The 20,352-nt window shown below is 36.1% G+C and overlaps 1 protein-coding gene across 4 annotated transcripts in view; it reads right to left on the minus strand.

Moving 5' to 3' along the window:
- Window positions 1-20,352, minus strand: part of SHLD2 (shieldin complex subunit 2) — a 77,164-nt gene that overhangs the window by 56,128 nt on the left and 684 nt on the right. For 2 of the 4 annotated variants that reach the window (XM_074374338.1, XM_074374336.1), the window contains exons 2-3: window positions 19,827-19,884; window positions 13,546-13,584 (exon numbers count right to left, since the gene is read on the minus strand). The gene's annotated coding sequence lies outside the window, so the exon portion shown is untranslated. The remainder of the gene's footprint in view (window positions 1-13,545; window positions 13,585-19,826; window positions 19,885-20,352) is intronic. The other 2 variants (XM_074374337.1, XM_074374335.1) reach the window with 1 other exon arrangement.

The following is a 20,352-nucleotide window of genomic DNA, read 5'->3' on the forward strand; positions in this document are numbered from 1 at the left end:
CATAACATGATGCAGCTGCTTTGGAATAACAGTTTGGCAGTTCCTCAAAAAGTTAAACATAGAGATACCATATAACTCAGTAATTCCATCCTAGGTAAGTAACAAGGAAAACTGAAAATATGTCCACATAAAAACTTGTACACAAATGTCCAAGTAACATCATTCCTAATAGTCAAAAAAATGAAAACAACCCAAATGTCCAACTACTGATGAAAGGATGAACCAAATGTGGTATATCCTAACAACGGAATATTATTCAGCCCTGAAGAGCAATGAAGTACTGATATGTCACACCACAGACAAACTTTGAAAACATGCTAAGTGAAAGGATGCAGACACGTAAGGCAATATATCCTATGATCCTATTTATATGAACTACTCTCTTTTTTAAAATTGGAATATAGTCAGTTACAATGGGTCAATTTCTGGTGTACAGTACCATGTCCCTATATGAACTACTGTTAATAGGCAAATCTATAGAGATATAAGCAGATTAGTGGCTGCCAGGGGCTGGGTGAAGTGGAAAAATTTAAGAGGGGTTCCTTTGAGGGTGATGAAAAAGTTCTGGAACTAGATAATGGTGATGGTTGCATAACACTGAATATATTTAACATCGCTGAAACGTGTGTTATGTCAATTATATTTTAATTAATGAAAGAAACCCTACAAAACAAAAAACAAATGCTAACATCTTATCAACTTCCAAAACAAACGATGCTTATTTCAGTACACCTTTAAAAATCTTATTGTTAATTTCATAAGAACATTAGAAACATTTTCAAAATTAAACGTTTTTCTACAATGCCCAATGCCATCCTTAACTTTCTATTTGCCGGGAATTTTCATAAAACTCTTTACCACCAGCTTTGCAATGCTTAATCTGCCGGGGTCGGGACCAATTTTATATAATACCTACATAATTCAAGTGAATTTTTAAATGGGCAGAATGTTCGATTAAATTTGGCTTACCAATATCACATGTTGAATTTTAGTACAAGAGAGGAACATATTTATTTCTGATGAATAAGATCAGCAAAAGATCAGAAACTTTTTAGATAGCAAAATTTACCTGGTTTGCTTTAGCCCTCACAAACCTATCTCTGACATTCATTTTTTAAAACGTTGACATTCAATACAAAAAGGCAACATCCAAAAAAAGGCCATGCCAAATGCAATAATAGCTCATTAATCTATTTATCTCAAATACAATAGAAAATACCATTTCTGCTGAATGTGATTCTAGGCAAGGCCAAATTCACCTACATAATAATTTGCCCAATGTTCATTCACAATCTTCCTGCTCTTTCTTAACAAGATTTGAGTTGAATAGGCTCTCAACATATATGAATTAATTACATAAATTATCAGATTAAATAACAATATCAACTTGAAATAATTACATCTAATTGGGACCTATGCAAACCAGGCAATGGAAGTAAAGGCGTTATATATTTTACTCATTTCAGCCTCACAGTCCTTACAGAGACATTAAGTAACTGACCTAAGGTCACAAAACTAGTATATTGCAAAGCCAGGATTCAAACCAAGATCTGTCAAACACACAATCAGTCTTGCTAAAACATTCCAAGTGCAGGCTTTACAGGAATATATTTTCAGTTTAAGGCAAATACTCATTTTCTCTTGACTATGGCTTCTAAATGCTTTGGGAATAAGGAAGAAAAAGAGTGACTGAAAAGAACGTTGCTGAATAATCAACTGAGGTGTCTAGGGAAAATGCAATGCACTGTGTGCCTACTATGTGCCACGTGCTGTGCTGGCCATTTTAAATGCATGATCGCTTAACTGTGACAACAGCCCTGGGAGGTAAATATTGGTACTACCTCCTTTTTTATGTAAGATGGAACTGAAGTTTAGAAGGTGCAAGAAGGGCCAAGGTTACAGAAGTTGCAAGGCATATAGTTGGAACTGGAAACCAAACTCAGTTCCTCAATAAATATTTACTGAGTGTTTACTACGTACCAGGGCTATATGGGGCACTTAGAATGGAATACTAGAGTTCCCCCACATACAGCTCAAACCAAACCCATCCTCTTTTTGCTTAGGGAGTAAATCATTGTAAAATTGAAAAATCCCCACAGATTTTTTTCTTTGAATAGCTTTGTTTTAAATGATTACTCATGCTTTGGTCATACACGTTAAGTACTACTCCGAAACCCAAAAAGTGGATTGTCAGAAAAACTGAACAAGCCTCCAGTAGTAAATGAGAAAACTGAAGCAATTCTGTCCTACAGGCATGATTTTGAACATATTGCTAGGTAAAGAAGACCACACTTTGGAAAATACACTTCCTTGTGTTCTGAAGGATGATTTAAACCATTAAGCATTTTGCGAAGCTTTCGAAGGTCTAGCAGATTTTAAATGACAGGAGTGAAATTTCAAAAAGAATAGGAGAAGTCAGCACCAAGGCTAGTTTAACATTAATAATAAGTGATCTAATAAATAGGTCTGTGTTTGCCCAGTCAGGTTTTGCTTATTATGTCAGTTGGAAAGCCAGAAGGAGACTGGTTTCAACTCCCTTACAACCTGTATCATGACAACATCACTTTATCAGAAATGTAGCGCTAATGTCAGCATAACACTGAGACAGTTCAAATTTAAAACTGATGTTTCTTTTCCAACCATTTTCCTTATTCATTTATGGTAGAGAACTGAGATGACTTAACTTAGGGGGGAAAAAGGTAATTAACATGTACTAAGAGCCTTCTATGTGCCAGATACCACATGCATTTTCTTATTTAATTCTCATAGCCACCTGCAAGACATTAACTTTGTCTTTTAGAGGAAGAAATAGAAGTTTTGAGAAATGAAGTACCTTTTCCCAGGTCACATAGCTAATAAAGAGGCAGAGCGCCAAGGTTCAAACTGTGATGTCAACTATTACAATGTTCCAAAGCACTAAATACCTACGTCTTCATTGATAAAGAAACTTCTGTTTAAAAAAAAATTATGGTAATATAATATTGGAGCAGAGAAAGCAGAGTAAAATAATAATTTGGATTGTAAACTGTTTTTGTGCCTCAGAAGTATTAGAGAATGATGCTGATCTTTTTAAAAAATTCCTAGGATGGTCATTGTGAAAGAGAATATAAAATGCCTTTAAGTCAAAATACTAGGCTTTCGAGTAGAAAAAATTAACAAATAAATATAATCGTTTAATATCATCAAAAGAGAACTAAGTTTAAAAAAAAAAAAAACTAGTTTTATTCTAAAGCAATGGTTTTTAAAAGACTGTAGGTCACTAGCATAGCCTGGCTCAAAGCAGCATTTTTCAGAGTTAACTCCACGGAAGACTAATCTCTACAAAAATATTGAAAGATAATGAGTTTCCACAGTCAAACAAGTTTACGAAATGCTGGACTTCACATTAAACCAGTTTCTTTGCTGGTTACAAATAATATAACACAGTGCCTGGAGTCCTCTGGAGCCAGACTATCTAGGTTTGAACCCCGGCTCTTCCACCTACTAGCTTGGACTAGCCATGGGACTCTGGGCATGGTATTTCACCACTCTGGGCCTCAGTTTTCTAATCTGTTCAAAAAAAAAAAAAAAAAAGAGATAACTGCAGAAGACAGACTTGTGAAGATTAGAAAGATTAATAAATGTGAGGTTGAGAGAACAGAGCCTTAAAATAAGTGCTCGATAAACGTTAAATTACTAGTAGTAATATCATTTCCCTGAGTCTTTATGAAGCTGATGAAAGCTGATGTTCATTGTGAATTGCCAAGGGGCAAAGAGTTAACCTAATATGCAGTTTCCCAAACTTATATGATAGAACCCACTTTTCCACAGACCATCCATCAGGAAGACTGGCTAATGTCTTTTCAAAATAAAATAAAACAAAAAGTAGTCTGAGAAACAATACAGAATTCCATCATTAAAATTAAATCTGTTTTAAAAAACACAAGGTAAGCACTTCACAGTTGGTGAACACACTGAGGTGCAGGGAGGGTGGCGTGTCCACAGAGGGCATGGAAGGTCCACGCCCCTTCCCCCATACCTTGCCCCCCCGCATCGCTTCCATCTGGCTCTTCCTGAGTTGTATCCTGTGAAGTAAACCAGTAATCTCTCCTTACAGATTCTTGCACATGGATTCAGTGCCTGAAACCTGCACATGGAGTGGAATGGAACATTGTTTTATTTTTCATTCTCATAGCCCCCAGGGGCTTCAAGAAATCATCTGCCTCATCAGAGTTGCCACTCAATTATCCAAGATACTGTATGGTACCATCCAGCCAGGGATCATTTGAATAAGGACCTGAATGGTTTCCATTATCAAGATATAGTCATCTATCTAAGTCTTATAGCCATCGTATAGACTTGAAGTCAATATCCAAATGATGGTGTTTTTTTTCCATTTGGTGTTTATTGTGCCCATGCGGCAAATTTACAGTCATTACCAGAAATGCCAATTATGCTACCTTTCCACTTAAAACTTTTTCTAAGCGGTATGTGTCAGGATCGTCAGAAATGCTTACACCCTTCGATCAAAGAATTAATTTCCAAGAATCAATATTATGGGAATAAATAAGAATACAAGATAAAACTTCATGTAAATACACATATTGCAACACTGTTTAATATTCTGGAACACTAGAAATACCAAAAAAAAGTAATTTTAGGGGAAGGATTAAACAGAGTGGTACATTAGTTGTATTACACTGTCATTACAAATTATATTTCAGAGATTATGAATAATGCTATGTGAAAAAGCAAGTTATACATTTTTAACAGTATAGGCATAATTTTCTAAAACAAGCCGATAAAACCCTAAGTAATCAAAATCTAAGACAAAAGCTAAATCTAGAAATACACCTAAATGTCAACCATGGTTGATTTGAGCCATAGGTGACCCTCTTTCTAAGTCTCTACATTTTCCAAGTTTCCTTTATTGAGAATGTCTTACTATTAAAATATTTTTTCTAAATCTAAAAAAAAAAGTTGAATTTTTGCCCCTAAATTTTTTTTGTACCCCCACCCCAAATCTCGCTTAATTCTTACTTGCTACCACTTGCCTCTGAGCTAAAGTTCTAATAGATGACAAAAGAAACAGTGTGAAGCAAACTGGCCTAGTGGTTAAAAAGATGGGGAAACTGTGAAATGTGATTTCTTTCAAATGTTACTTATTAGTTTGTGAGAGGCGGAGATGGTTAAACACAACAATGAAATCATATTTCCTGCTAGCTAAATTGTTCTTAGTTTATGTAAGTGTAATCATACACATCAGTATTTCTCAGTGTTCTGCAAAAACACCATGCATCATGGTTCTATGACCTGAGGAAGTCTGAAAGCATATTTTATGCCAAAGATTAATGTAGTGTAACCTTTGGTTTTAAGGCATTTGGGGAGAAGTAAAACTCTTGGAGTATTATCTCACAATTTTATGATTTGATACATTTTCTAATTCCAAAAAATAAACACTCTGAATGTAGCATTTCAGGTTATACTTTAGAACTTAAATGTGACTTAATCATTGCTGCAGTATTACTAAATTTACATGCCTTGAAAGAGATCATGAACTATTCATAATGCTTTTCCCTCCTTTCATGACTCAGAAATTTTCAAGCTGCCCCCCAACCTGGTGTCAGCTGTGCAAAGGCCTGATGACCTAATGAATTCTCACCTCAATTTGGACTCAGGGTTATCTCTACCCACCTACCTATCCCTTAAGAGACAAGCTTGTCAAGGCCAAAAGATCAAGTGAGCACCAACAGCCTCTACCCCTGCCTTCCTCCTCCCCCAGGGCTAAGCCTTGCTGCAAAAGAAAACAGCCCCATGCTAGGGTTCTTCATGACATGCTGAGCAAAGGCCACAGGCTGCTAAACATTGCCAAATAGACCTGGAAACAGGAAGTCACCTAGCTTTGTGCATAACTCTGTACCTCAGTCTGTCAGCATAAATGCAATTTGCTGCAAAATTAATAAGAACATCTTTGAGCTCAGCTAAGACCACCATGTTCATCATCACCACGATCCTCCAAAATGTAAGACCCTCGCATCGATTCTTCTTTCCTGCTGATCTCGCTTCTGCTCTGTACTCTTTCCCCTCCTCGGCCATCACACATCCTCCAACAGCTATATCCCTGGTAACCCTTTTACTGTTCCACTGTAAACAAGGATCCTAGACCCCAACCAAATTATACAACATGCCAGCGGTCTTCTTCTTCTTCTCTATGCTAACCTCGCAGTGAACTCTCTCCCACTCAGCAAGTATGAAGCATGGACGCCATTCCCTGTTCACCATCACAGTTCTTTAGCCTCAAATAAAGGTACCTCTTTTGAGGTTTAGGTCTTCTGTTGCTACCTTCTCTCTCTTTGTCACCCACTGGCCTCCTGGCCACACTCACTTCAGGCTTTGGAACCTGGTTCAGAATCTTTCCATCCCTTGCTCTGCCTCCATTCTGAGCAACTCACTTGCTGTGTAGCTGACTTCTGACTCGAGCTTTACAGTTCCCTTGTCTCCTCAGCACCAGGAAACTTCTCTTTCTCTCCACTGCAGAAACCCTTTCTATAGCCCGATCTTGGACCAAGTCATAACCAGCAACTGCCCCTCCTATTTAATGCTAAATTCCAGCATCCAGTCTCAAACACTTCATATCCCAGCAGCTACTTTCTGGCTTCATTTGTTCCCCATTCAGCCTGGACTCAATGGCCCATCACTCCAAGTGCTCCCACTACTAGAATTTCCTGCCTCCTTACCCTTTCTGCCACACTGGCCAGTAAAACTCGGACCAAGATCAGTCCGATTGTTCAACTTGTCTGCTCTGATACTCAGGCTGGTGAGGCCTGGGGGGCAGGGGAGGTAGGAGTCATCACACAACCATATACACCAGAGCCTTGAATAATGCATTATTACAATTCTTCTAAGTAATCCCATTCAGTTAGCCCTCTCATTTCTCTCAATGGTCCTCTCAAAATTCTCCCTTTCTCATCAAACTCTCCTCTCCAATCACCATCACCTTCCCCTATAATCTCATCTGATGAGGATATCCCCCTAGGTCACTAAAAAAATTCATCAAGTGTGTTGATGCCCCAGATTTCTCACCTACCAGCCAAACACTTTTCTCCATCTGCACCATCCCTTCTTCCTTTATTCCTGCTTCAGTGGAAACAAGACTCTTATTCCCACTCACACCAGCGTCTTCACTGACCCCTCTACTCCTAAAGACAATGTTCAATCAGTCTCACACACCTCCTTTTCCCAGTGGCTTCAACTTCTCCCTTCCTCCTGACTTCTTCCGTTTAGCATATAAGCATGCTTAACTTTCCCTCATCATGATGGAACATGCCGTCTACATACTATCCTGTATCTCCACAAGCTTTTTGGAAAGAACATCTGCATTTACTGCTTCCCACCTCTCACAACATTCACTCGTCAGTCCTCAGCAACCTGGCATTTATCTTTACCATGGAAACGCACTGACACTGTTCTACAGAAGATGGTCAGTCAGCCATTTGTTGATTTGTCCTTCTATTAGTTGACCCATTTGATACATCTGACACTGCTGGCCACTCTTTTCTTAAAAATTCTCAGTCTTCATTTAACAACATTTACTGAAAACCTACTTTATGATAAGGGGATAAGATGATGAACATGACAGTCTTAGACCTCAAGAAACTTAAAATCAAGTTGAGGAAGCTTCTATGATAATTCATACCCTTCTTTCCACCTCTCAGATCATCCCTTCTTTTCTCTACTAAGCCCTTAGGTGCTGATCATCCCCCAGGCCTCCCATCTTTGCTCTTCTCACATCCATCCCAGGATTACTGTATTGACATTACCTACTCACTGATGATTACAAAATTTATATCTCTTGCTGAGAAATCTACCCCAAGTTCTGGATCCATTTACTCCCTCTGAAAAGGTACTGGTACTTGGATATCTCACTATCTTGATAGTGCCCTTTGATACACAAAAGTTTTCAATGTTGATAAAGTCCAATTTAACTATTTTTTTCTTTGGCTATTTGTGCTTTGGGAGTCCTGTCTGAGAAACTGCTGCCTAATTTAAGATCATGAATATTTACACCTACATATTTTCTAAGAGTTTTATAGTTTCAGCTCTTATATTTAGGTCTTTAATCCACTGAAACCGTAATTCTCGAGAGCTAAGAATTTCAATGGCAATGTCTAAAGAGTAAAAAAAAACTTTTTAACTTCTAAAGCCATGGCTTTAAATATCACACCCCAAGGCAAGAGAACTTTCCTGGCAGAGTTTATACTGTAAACTACAGCATAGAGGAAGTGGCAGGTGGTGACGTAAATGCAATTCTCCCACACAACTGAGAGGCCATAAAAACCTAGGGGAGGAGCACAGAGAGAAAGAGGAATTAGAAGATAGTTTAGATATTAGTTCAAAATCCCTACCTCCTGGCCTATCTGGGACTGAGTCTTGGGGTGAGGAAGGGTGAGAAAAATCTCCAGTATGTTTAGGGAAGGACTCAAAATAGAAAATAATTATGTTTCTCCTTCCCAGTTTATGGTCCAGAGAACTGCAAGCCTTTTAGCAAAACCTTGCAACCAACACTGTATGGATGTGGTAAGGGAGCAATTGCCAATGACATGCCCAGACCACATTCCTGAAAAGTTACCTCAATCCCAATCATCCCAGCATGATGTAGAAACCATTAAGGAGTTTGCTTTGGGCCCACGGGTGCAAAAGAGCCTGGGATTAAGGAGGACCCAGCAGACAAAGATCCATGGTAGCAGCAGGAACCTCAGCCTCAGATGCAATAGAGCAGACAGTGCCATTCAAGACTAAGTCAGAACAAGTTCAGTGCAGCCATTATGGAAAACAGCATGGAAATTCCTCAAAAGACTAAAATTGGACTTACCATATGATCCAGCAATCACACCCCTGAGCATATACCCAGAGAGAACCTTAACTCAAAAAGATACATGCACACCAATGTTCATAGCAGCACTATTTACAATAGCCAAGACACGGAAACAACCTAAATGTCCATCGACAGATGACTACATAAAGAAGCTGTGGTGTATTTATACAATGGAATACTACTCAACCATAAAAAAGAATAAAGTAATGCCATTTGCAGCAATATGGATGGACCTGGAGATTGTCATTCTAAGTGAAGTAAGCCAGAAAGAGAAAGAAAAATACCACATGATATCACTTATATGTGGAATCTAAAAAAAAAAAAAAAAAAAAAAAAGACAAACGAACTTATTTACAAAACAGAAACAGACTCACAGACATAGAAAACAAACTTATGGTTATGGGGGGTGGGGGGAGGGATAAATTGGGAGTTTGAGATTTGCAGATACTAACTACCATATATAAAATAGATAAATAACAAGTTTATACTGTATAGCACAGGGAACTATATTCAATACCTTGTAGTAACTTATGATGAAAAAGAATATGAAAATGAATCTATGTATGTTCATGTATGACTGAAGCATTGCGCTGTACACCAGAAATTGACACAACGTTGTAATGTACTAAAGAAAAAAAAAAGACTAAGCCAGAACAAGGTACAACTCAGGAGTGGCACAAAGATGAGACGCCCTCTCTTCAATACCAGGAAATATTACAGGGCTTCTCTACTAATACCTTCCAGACCAGAGGGAAAAAAAGGAAAGTTATGTGGAAAAACTGAGTATTTATCCATAGAACTAACTACTTACCCAAAGGTCTGATTTCATCTGGAATTAACTAGGTTAAACCAGAAGCTACTGACTTTATCTTAAATTGCAAAGGTTGTTTTCTACTACCCACTAGAGATAAGAAGCTCCAGAGACAAGGAAATTTTAGTTATAGAAAAACAATGAAAGTTACATGTTTACACATTCAAGTTTGTAGTTTACGAAATCTATGCCTGCTATACTTCCAATTAGGTGTCTCACTGCACAAAAAGTAAAATGTCAAATCCTTGCCTGCGTGATCTACCACTGCAAAATCACAACATGCTGCTCTTTACTTGGAAACCGAAATTACATTGGTTTCTGTCCATTCCTAAAATATGCCAAGGTCTTTCCTCTCTCATGGCTTTGCCACTCGCTATTTCCTTTACTCATTCCCATAGCTCTTTATATAGGTTGCTCCAACTCAACCTTTAGTTTCAATGTAAATGTTTCTTCTTTGAAGAGGCCTCTCTGACCACCTTGTAAAAAGCAGTACAGCACCCCATTACCTCCTATCCTGCACCCCTTGCAATCTAAACTCCCAAGCTCTATCCTCGTCTGTCTTGTTCTCCCCAGGGTCTGGTCAACGATAGGCACTCAATAAATAGTTCTACGTGAATGAAAGAATCAAAGTTAAATGGGAGAGACAAAATAAACTTTAAAATCTTCTAATAAATCTAAGTATTAAAGAGTTAAAAAAATTAAAAGTGGACAACCACCACATCTTAATTTGAATATCAAAGTCAAATAAAAGACCATAAGTAAGTTTCTCTTTCTGTTTTAAGAACAATGCAATTAAAGAGTTTCAGAAAGGTGGTATGTAAAACCATAGGGCGCTTTCTCCAGGCTAAAGCCATTTAAAACAGAGACAAACATCCAGCAAAGAATCAGGGCAAGTTTTTTTTTAATTAAAATAAATAAATAAAGCCCACAAGAATAAAATTTAGCATATAAAAACACCAAAGACCCAAAGAGACTATTTGAATATAATGGAAGGTGCTTCATAGTCTTTTATGGTTAAACAGTAATGTAAGACAGCAATTCTCCCCACATGACTCTATAAATCTAATGCAACTTCGCGTAAAACACAAAAGGATCGTGTATATGTTTCAGTTAATCATGATCAATATTAGACATACTTAAATATATAAACAGAAACATAAGTTCCAGCTCTCCAAAATGATGAGCTAGATTCAAGCCAACTCGTCCTATGAAAACTGCTAAAAGCACTAGATGAAATATAAAAAACAAATTATTAAAAGTCACTAAGAGATAACAAGATAGTAAGGAATTACCCAGTTAAAACTGTAAGAGAAAATCAGGAGTCTAGAGCAAGTTAGCATTGGAGCTGCTTTTGACCTGAGGGAAAATATAAATTTTTGTCTGACAGTATCACAGGGTATGGGAAACATAATTCAAAGCACAGAACCTACATAAAATGATGAGTTTAGTAAGATGGTAACCTGTAACCCTGAAGGGCAACACTCTCAGGGTAACAGTCATCTGTAAGTAAGCCAGGCCCTGGAGTCCTGTAACCAAGGTTTGCATTGTCTCATGGTCCTGGGAATTGCAAACCTTGGATTAAGGTGGCACTTTGCCTGACCTCAGGCAACTATAGAACAAAGCTTAAAAAAATTAAAAGTCAGAAAACACAAAAAGAATAAGTAAGATACATAGAAGATAAAGTGAGAGAGGACAGAATTGAGTAGAGACAGTATTTGAAGAGGTAACAGTTGAAAATGTTCTCAAACCTATGAAAGATGCCCATCTCTAGATTCAAAAATCACAAAGAACAAACAAACAACAGAGGATATCAGTAAGGCCAGTCATACACTGGTCTTATGAAGAGATACACCATCTGGTGAGCTGCCCCACCTGATCTCGTGCCATTTCTTCTCCTGCCTCTCCTTCCTTCCCCTTCCCCCACCCTCTGCCATACACACACACACACACACACACACACACACACACTCCAGCCACAGTGAATTATGATGCAGCTACCTAATGCACACCATTTTGATCAGGCTTTTTTGGTTTAAAAAAGAAAACTCAGACCACATTTAAAAGAGGGGACAGGGATATTATATACATAGATGAGAAACAAAATTAAAATTGGAAAACCTCTTTCTGATCATGTCATATCACAGGCTTCTCGCCAGCATTTAGACTGGATGTGGCTGCCCAAAAGGCATCTGCTGCCCAAAGGGACCTTCCCAAAAGGCAATCGGTCATCTGTAGCCTGAGAAACAGTAGATTAAAGACACATGACCACCTTAAAGGACTGAGGACATAGCAGTGATGGTGATTAAGATCAACAGTATATGTACAGGTAATGTGGCAAAAAGCATGTTGGTCAATATGACAGATTGGCTGCAATGACAATCAAAAATAAATATACATACATACATACATACATACATAACATACACCTGTACTAAAACTAATTTCTTAGTTTGATAAAAATGTATCACATAAGATGTTAATATCAGGAAAAGATGGGTGAGGGAAACTCTGCAGTATCTTTGTATGTCTTCTGTAAATCTAAAGTTATTTCTAAAGGAAAATTATTACAAGAAAAATTATTATCAGTAAAATTATTCAAAATAAAAAATGGAAAAACTAAAAATACCTAGTCATTTTTTCCTTTGGTAGTTTCCCCCACTACCAAAATGCAGACCATTCCAAAGGAACTTTTCATAAGCTGAAACAGCGTAAAGCAAAGAAGCAAGTTACCTTAGGAGAACTCTAGCTAATAGATGCACAAAACAGACTGAGACAAAGCACAGATATGCACAGGAACGGTTCAAAGCCATGGCCACCTGATGCTGAGATGCTGACTATGGTTCCCGAGAAGGAACTTGGTGGGGCCACTTTCGCTGCTCATGGTTGGCTCCCTTCAAAACAAACGCTGAATGCTATTTTTGCTTTTTGCCATTTTTCATTAAAGCAAAAATCCTCTTCAGATTTCTTTCAGTTATTGAAAACAGGTACTAACGTGGGTCTTTCATAAAAGTGAAGTGGCATAAAGCAAATTTTCCAAAAGTGGAGAATTACCTGTATTCATACCTTAATTATATCACAGGGTGCTTTCATGCACCTAGATAATTTTTTAAGCATTACTCTCTCATATTTCAAAAATTTCAGGTTTTATCCTGCTTTTAAAAATTCTAATTCATTTTTACTAGTTATTACTGCTTTAACTGATAATTATAGAGAAAAACGAGAACAACTTAAATATTTCATACTGAGAAACAATATGAAAAAAATTGTGATTTAGATAAGAAATAATATGAATTGATAGAAATAGGTTGGTGGCAGAGGGTATAGCTCAAGTGGCAGAGCGCATGCGTAGCATATACAAGGTCCTGGGTTCAATCCCCAGTACCTCCTCCAAAAATAAATAAGTAAATAAACATAATTACATCCCCCCTAAAAAATAAAATAACAAAAGTAAAATTTTAAAAAAAAGAAAGAAGGAGCTTAGGAGTAAAACCTAAGCTTTCTACTCCATTTAGCCTGTTTCTGAGTTCAGGCAGCCAAGAGCTGGGTCAGTGAGGAACACCTATAGTTAAAAATGCACAGGTGTCATGGACTTAGGGGAAGAATTTCTGTTATTCTCATTTGTACACTTTTTAATTTTTCTCTAAGGAAGTGTTAAAATGAATGAAAACCGTAAGAGACAAGGAACTAGAATTTCTCAAGGCATGGTTTTTTGAGTTTTTCCATTCAAACATTTTCTAATTAATTTAAAGCCAATTGTGGTTGCCTCTCTAACGTGGTTTGGTTCACTTTTTTGGTGTTTGTATTGTATTTTTTAAAAAGGCAGAAAAAAATGAAATTACAGAAGATAGTCGAAGTTTAAAATTCACCTGAATAGACTTACCAGATAATTTATTCAAAATAATTCCATTCTATATCTGATCTAGGAAAAAAAAACATGAAGGTAAGGATAAACACTTGCTTTAATTTGAATCTTTCATCAAAAACTTCTCTCATTCTCGAAGTCCTGATATTTCTTCTTTCTGTATTAGCACCTTTTCACTGACACTTCATTCTTTTTTTCTTTTTTAAATAACTGAGTGGAATTTTCATTGTGGATAGCTGGCAGATATCAGTTTCTAGAATCTAAGATGTAATCCCTTTGTGCTTCATTGGTTTTAGATGGCCTGCAAGGATGCAACCATAAAGACTCTCCAGTTGACGAGGACACTGTGGAGGACAAAACTAAGTAAAGGGCACCTTTACGTATCTACCCAGGTATCTTCAAAACAGTCTTATCCCAAGCTGCGCTTCTGATAGTTACTATAACACAGAGACAACAATGAGGCTGTCATTTCCACCCTTAGGACAAAGATAAGAAAAACTTCTAATTTCAACATAAAGGCTAGATTAGTCATTTTGTTAATTTAAGCCACTTGCCTATGTGTTAACACCGATGACAGTAAGTTGTGATGGCAGTTTCATGTGAAAATCTGTTGAAGTCATTTGAGCACCTGATATTTCATTACAATTCCCAGATTTCCCCCTGAAGTTGAGGATGGGTTTCTGCTCTGTCCTCTTGTCTGGCAATGGAGTAAACACCACAGCATGGAGTTATTGCTTACAAGCTGTCCATGGTGGAAAAAAAAAAAAAAAACTGTTCAAAAAAAGGAGGTATGATCTTAAAACTATCACTTTTATATAAGATCTCAAAGGGAACTAGACTCTGCAGATTTGAAACCATACGTATCCCAATTCCCAGTGTCATATTTAAAAATCTTTCACCTCCCTTATACTGTATTTTTTAAAATTCTTTTTAATGGAGGTACTGGGGATTGAACCCAGGACCTCATGCATGCTAAGTATGTGCTCTACCACCGAGCTATTCTCACCCCCCAAACTGTACTTGTATTCTAAGAAAATATATTATCATGATAAGAGAACACAGAGCAGGTCAGTTATTTTCAAGGACAAATATGGCAAACACTGTTGGCTGTCAATTGAGCAATTATTTCTTCCATCATTTTCTTCCTTGCTGGCAGAGCCTGCCTATATTTCAAAAGCTAAAAGTGCCAGAAAGTCCTCCTTCTAGCCTCCCTTACAGCAATCACATGGGCCTAGGAGAGCTAAAGCTGGCAGGCAGGCCTTTGGAAAAGGTTTTCTTTGCCAATAAAGAGATACGTACGGGAGGAAACTGCTTTTCTTTTTTACACAATACTTGGTGGTGCCTGCATGTGATCCCTGGAACTGCTGTAGCAATCTTACAACCCTGAGGAAAGAGACACCAATTTGCTGAAAATAACACTGAGAAAAGCCCCGCATCCCTGAAGCACTGGATCACTAAGCCCCGTACCAGTAACAAATAGCCTTGCCTCCAGACTTATTGTTGGATAATAGTTCTTTGTTTATGGCTTTAGTTTAAGCCATCTTTATCTGGGTATTGTTACTCGAGGGCCAAAGCATCCTAACTAATAGAGCTAGCAAATACCTGTTCACTCAACGCTATCCAGATCAGGAAGTTAGACTACTTAGCTGACTCTAGGCATTACCAGTGTCTCTGCTTTGTTCCCTACTGTTTCGTTCATGCTTTTCACTAAGGAGCAAACTCAATGTAATTTTCACCTCACATCTATGCTTCACAATAAAGTTTGTTTCTTCTGCAACTCAACATGACGGTCAAGGGGAAGGTACTTTTTGCTTCTCAAGTATGTTTTTCGGTTATGTCTGCTTTTAACAGCATCACAGATGTGTTACAATCTTTAGCTTGCACTTTTTTTACTATTCAAACCCTAATCCCATATTGAAGTCACAACTGATCTAAAATTTCCAGAGAGAAAAATGCTAAAGATAAAATAAGAATTTGCCTCTGGAGCGGGTCATCCACATACATCAGTAAGTGGAGGTGAGTGGTGAGCATCTTGAATGATGAATAACTGAATATACTAGCCTTCCCATCTATAAGGAACACAAAAAACTTAATTTCAACTTACAAAAAAGGAAAAAGAGACATAATGAATTATATACAGATGAGTTCAAAATCCTAGCTTATTATAGTTTATTTTTAAGAGACCTCACTTGTTTCTTACATGCTATGCTTAAAGAGACAAAGATCCTACTAAGATATTTCATGTAAACTCACAATAGGGGAAGAACCCTTAAGCAAGAGTTGATAAAACCTTTGTTGAATATTATACAGCAATGCAGCAAAATGAAAACTTAGCCAAACTAGTCAAGCAGGTAAAACTGACATGTGATTTATTAGGAGAAAACAGTTTTTTAAGAGGAAAAAGCCCACAGACCCTGAAAACTTCAGATCCTTCTCTTTGATGTAGTTTCCTTTATTGTTTTTCTGCTTATTACAAAAATATGCCCACTAAAAGGGAAAAAAATCAAAATTACAAATGTTGCTGAAAATCAATTAGAAACACAAAAGCAAATACTAGAAAAAATTTTTGTGAAAATATAGCACAAAGACTCAAAAAAAAAAAAAAATTCATGATGCACTAAAATTACCAATACTTGGGAAACAAAAAAACAGAACTGGGGATACTCATTTTCAACCAAATGGCTATTTAAGCCAAACTGCTATGATGATCAAATTGCTTTCAACCAAAGTATATGCTACCCTATATTTTCAAACCATGGTCTCACTTATCTTTAGACCTTTGCATACAGTGTTCCCTTTGTACAGGGCACTCTTCTCTCCCCAACTCATCTGGCTGATTAATGAGGTACTGATAAGTACCTGAGAACTAAAACCTATTAAAATGAGTAATATGGGAACCTGATTTAAAAAAAAAAAAATCAAGATTTGTAGTTCCCTGTTTTAAAAGTCCTTGTTTAAACAATTTAAATATTTGACTTGTTATATCATTTGGTTTTATTACATCATTTTTAATATTTAGATAGGATAACAATTTATGTCAAATATGAATTAAACAGCTTTATAAGAAAATAAAATTCTGGTGACTATTAATTCTGTCTACATTCAAACTCACTACTCATAATTAAGAAGGTAAAGCAGTCCTAAAATGAAAGAGTTTTAAAACTGATATTCTATATAATAAGTTATTCACTACAGCACTGCTATAACTTCAAGATATTGGAAACAACTTACATGTCCATCAATGAGAGATGAGTAAAAATAATTATAGTACATACATACAGCAAAGTACTATGCAACAGTAAAAAAAACAAGGAACAATTAGGCAATAAAATAAAACATCCAGATTGGAAAGGAAGAAGTAAAACTATCTTTATTTGCAGATGATATGATCTTGTACATAGAAAATGCTAAGGGACACACTAATATAATTATCAAAACTAATAAATGAGTTCACTAATGTTGAAGCATAAAAGATCAATATATAATAATCAACAGTATTGCTGTACACTTGCAATGAATAATCTGAAAATGAAGTTAAGAAAATAATTCCAGTTATAACAGCATCAAAACGAATAAAATACTTGTAATAAGTGTAACAAAAGTATAAAACTTATGTTCTGAAAAGATAAAACATGGCTGAAATTTTAAAAGACCCAACAAATGAAAAGACATCTCACATTCATGAATCAGAATGTGTAATATTGTTAATATGGCCCTACTCCCCAGGTTGATCTATTAAGTCAACATAAAATCAATCAAAATTCCAGCTGGTTTCTTTGCAGAAATTGACTGCCTGATCCTAAAATTCATATGAAAATTCAAGAGACTCACAATAACCAAACAATCTTGAAAAAGAACAAAACTGGAGGACTCACACTTCTCGATTTCAAAACTTGCTACAAAGCTACAGTAACCAAGACTGTGTGGTACTAGCACGTGAACAGACATGACATATGGGTGAGTGGAAAAGAATTAAAGAGTGCAGCAATAAACTCTCACATTTAGGTCATCTGATTTCAGTAGGATGCCAAGACAATTCAATGAGGAATAAACAGTTGTCTCAAACAGTGCCGGGACAACTTGTTATCCAAAGAAGGAAATTGGACTCCTTTCTCACTCCACATACAAAAATTAACTCAAAAGGTAAACACTAAAACTATAAAACTCTTAGAAGAAAACACAGGTGTAAATCTTCATGACCTTCAACTAGACAATGGTACATGACACCAAAGCACAAGCCACAAAATAAAACATTTATAAAATGGACTTCATCAAAATTAAAAACTTACGTGCTTCAAGGAAAATCATCAAAAAAGTGAAAAGACAATCCACAGAATGGAATTAAACACTTGCAAATATTTGTATCTAAAATATATAAAGAACTCTTAACAATATAAAGACAATTCAATTTAAAAATAGGAAATATGCAAAAATACATTTATTTTTAAATATATATACAAATGGTTAGTAAGTACATAAAAAGATGCTCAACATCATTAGCCGTCAAGGAAATCCAAATCAAAACCAAAATGAGTTACCACTTTATATAAGATAATAACAACTGTTGATGAGGATGCAAAGAAATTGGAACTCTCTCCTGGTAGGACTTAAAACGGTCCAGCTGCTATGCGAAACAGCTGGCCACCTCCTCAAAGTGTTAAACACAGTTACCATATGACCCAGAAATTCCACTCCTCGGTGTGTACCTTAGAGAACTGAAAACATCTATCCAAACAAAAACTTGCACAAGAACGTTTATAATAGCATTACTCACAATAGCCAACAAATGGAAATAACCAAATGCCCATCAAAGATGAATAGATTTTAAAAAGAGGGATGTAGCCATACAATGAATACTATTCAGACATTAAAAGAAATGGAATATTAATACATGCTACAACATGGATGAATCTTTAAAACATATGTTAAGTGAAAGAAGCCATTCACAAAGGATCACATATTGATTACATGATTTCATGTAAATGAAAAGTACAAAATAGACAAATCTAAGGAGACATAAAGTAGAATATATCTATTACCTTATCAAATTAAATTGTTTTTTAAAACAACTATGTTGTTCCTATGTTTATATGTGCTATGTCTTCCTAAATCCTAAACTAATTCTTCTAAAATATTTTTTAAAGCACTTGAAAGCACAAAAGCATGCTATGAATCAAAGATGAAAGGTATGAATCAAAGAGGAAAGACTTGGAATTTTTTTCCTTCTTTTCTTTTTTTTGGGGGTGGGGTGGGGGTGGCAATTAGGTTTATTTATTTAGTTTTAGAGGAGGTATAGGAGATTGAACCCAGGACCTCCTCAGCACACACTCTACCATTTGAGCTACACCCTCCCCTATGACCTGGAATTTTGAAACAGCTAAGGAAAACTCATAAACCTTAAAGGCAGAAAACCAATTTGTCTTTCAAATGACCAAAATTCCCTTCAAGGTAAATTCCAGCCTCCTTTTGAAATGAAAATTATGGTCAAGAATTTAACTTTAATTCACAAAATATCTGTATATTTTATAAAGGCAATCATCAATGTAAAGCTTAAACGTGCTGGATTTTATATTACAGTAAATAATTTTAAACTAAATGCAACAAATACTTAAAATATTTCTTGGAATAACAGAAATAGCATAACTTGGAGTCAGACACAAGGTTTGAATCTTAGTCTGCTATTTACCATCTAGGTGATCATGAACAATTTACTTGGTCCCTGTGAGCCTCAGTTCCCCTTCCGGTTAAATCAGGAATTATAATACCTACTTTAGTATGAAAAGAAAGGTTTTAACTATTTACGTAGTGGGAAGATAGGGGGAATAGTGCTTGGATGATTTCACTAAATCTATCTAAACTGCTTGAATTATTTTTTTACAATCTGTAAATAATTTTAAAACACATTGAAGATTTAAAAATTTAAAAATCTACATTATGGGGTTCTTTTGGAGAAATTTTTGTAAGACATCTACACATGAGAGACTCTCAGTTAAAAATAAATTTTCTCACTCCTTCCAAAGCCTTTTCATCTTCTTGAATTCAGGTGAACAAACCGTGGAAGAAGCAAAGTTAAACATTTATTTTTCTGAAGGCTATAGTTATCAAGAAAGAGATACCCAAGGGCAATAAAACTAATTTTTAAACCACTTTCCTCAAAACATACCAAAGAATTTAATCAAAAAAGAAAAAATTTCCACGTTTACTGATTCTAATCACTTTATTCTAACACTTTCAAGTTTTTGCTGTTGTTGTTCTTGCAATACAAAATGATACTAAGAAGTGAAAAGGAATTTTAGTACCTTTAATCATTTGACCAACAAGACAAATTCAGGATTCAGTCCAGAGAAATAGTTTTCACTGAAAAACACAATACAAATACAAATAATGACTATCATTCATCTAGCAAAAAAAAGGTAAGCTCCATCTTGTTTGCTTTGACAGTGCACTGAACAGACGAATGCAATTTAGTTGACGTAGTTTAATATGACTTCACAGAATATTGTTGAGAATTAAAACATTCTCTTCCATATTCTAATAGGTGAATAAAGTGAATGTGAGGAAGAAAGTCGCTTTGCACGTGAAAAGGGTGCCATGTTAAAATCACCAAAATACACCAGGACCCCTAAAGCTAGTAATGTGGCCTTTGATAGCCTGCCTTAAAAACTGAGTCTTTAGACTTTTACAAGCATTTAACTTACAGGAGTGTATATAACTTTAGCATTTCTCATCAAGTGTCTCTAAGCACATAATTAAACTCTCATGTCCCTTAAAGTTTACAAATCCTATTCTGGACCATTAATACATATATTACTGAAAAAGAATTTC

The sequence above is a fragment of the Camelus bactrianus genome, chromosome 11, assembly GCF_048773025.1.
Source record: "Camelus bactrianus isolate YW-2024 breed Bactrian camel chromosome 11, ASM4877302v1, whole genome shotgun sequence".
Taxonomy (NCBI): domain Eukaryota; kingdom Metazoa; phylum Chordata; class Mammalia; order Artiodactyla; family Camelidae; genus Camelus; species Camelus bactrianus.